This window comes from Musca vetustissima, unplaced genomic scaffold, assembly GCF_032173495.1.
Source record: "Musca vetustissima isolate MV318-11 ecotype Yass unplaced genomic scaffold, APGP_CSIRO_Mvet_v1 utg27210, whole genome shotgun sequence".
Classification (NCBI taxonomy): domain Eukaryota; kingdom Metazoa; phylum Arthropoda; class Insecta; order Diptera; family Muscidae; genus Musca; species Musca vetustissima.
The window spans coordinates 32862-34794 of NW_026886242.1; positions in this window are offsets into that span (position 1 = coordinate 32862).

Sequence of the window (1933 nt, forward strand, 5' to 3'; positions counted from 1 at the left end):
ACGGTCGGTATACTTAAAGGTGGGTCTAAGACCAATATTTCGCAACGCTACAAACTCTCTCTATCCTGCCCTCATTTTGTAACCCCCAGTTTTTAATAATTTGAGAATTTTGCAGAATTTTTCAGGGTTCTAGAAAAATTTCCTTATCTGAGAGTCAGCAGTCTGATATTTAGTTTTCTCCTGGTTTCCCCGATAGAACTTCACGTCGTTTTTATATACCCTTTGATTCGAAAAAATGTGCCTCATCGAAATATTAATTTTAGATTTCATGTTTCTTTAGACCAAATCCGTTTCAGACAATTTGGAGTCAATTTGCAAATGCCCATCCGTCTGTCTGGCCGGCTGGTGCGCGATAACTCTCAAAAGGGAGTAACCGATTTCACCGACTTTGCACATCGTAATATTTCTTCCAAACTTAGTTCAAGTTCGAAAATGGGGAACATCGGTCCATTCCTTCTTGTTCTTCCCCTAAAAAATGGTCAACATTTTGCTGAAAATAATTTTTAAACCAGTGAGCGGAGCAGTATAGTCGGACGTGGACGACCATACGATACCCTACACAACTACCAAGGAACTCTAATTTTCTGCAGATGTTTATTCCGAGCCTGAGCAATATTTTGTAATATTTGCCGCTACTTGCTCGATTAGAGGTCAACAGCACATTTTCCGAATATTATAAATATTCAGTACAGCCCTTCTAGTTACTTGTCAAGGTTCCCCTCACGGTGGGTTGTGTTGTGATGTTCGGCTTATATTCGACAATAAAACACACAACAAAATAAGTTTTCGGTCCACTTCATCCCAAAATTTTATTCTGATCATCATCAAAAATTATAGGCGTTGTCCTTGACCATAATTGGAACTTCATTGAAAATTTTAAAGCGATCAGCGCTATATGTCCGCTCTCTAATGTGGTAATGGGTTACTAAATAATATATGGTTCTTCATGGCCAGAACCCATCCTACATGCAAATTTTCATGAAGATTGGTCCATAACTGTGGCCTGTATCGTGTTTACAAATTATAATGGACAGACGGACGGACACACATGTCTAGATCGACTCAGCTAGTCGAGATATGACGATCGGTATACATAAAGGCGTTATAAACTCTTGGGGCTGCACAAAGCTATAATACCCTGACAACATAGTTGTGTAGGGTATAAATAGCATGCGAAGGGAAACCTTCTGGAAAATGGGACTTATCGGTCTATTCCTCCTTGACACAAGGGTCAATACTTTGACTCCCCTACAAATGGTAAACCTAGACAAATGGTAAACCTAGATAGCAGAAGCTATCAACGTATTCAATTGCTGATGTTGTTTTCCTTGCTGGTGTTGTTAATTTTCATGGGCTTAATTAGTTAATTTCAAGTCCAACAATTATGAAAAGTAGGGGTGACAGAGGACAACCTTGTTTTACTCCTGCGTTGATGCGATACGGTCGGCTTATGTTCTGTTTGTGAAGAACTGAGAGTTATGCATCTCCGTACATTGCTCTTGTTATTTGGATAATTTGGTGGGTGACCACCCTCCCTTATGACAGTTTGTCTGATGGTATCGAAAGCGTTCTGGGAATCGATGAATATTAGATAAAAGGGGTGTGGGGTTGCGCCATTCTATAGATCGCTTTGTTACGGCTTGTAGGGTTTGACCTGATCCACAGAAATTAGGTTCCACGTGCCGTCTTCCCATGTTTGTTTCAAAGAGTGTTGCGTTAGAGTTGTTGGGCATTTCAGTTTTATCTTGATTTCGCCTATGATGAGCTGTTATCTAATGTCAGTATAATCTAGCAAGTCAAAAAACTTGGCAGAAAATGTTAAATATAGGTCCATATTTGAAAGTGGATAAATGTAATAAAAATAAAAATCTTATATAACAATAACAAAGTTCCCTAAATTTTAGGCCTTTATTTAAATGTTGGACTTTATTGC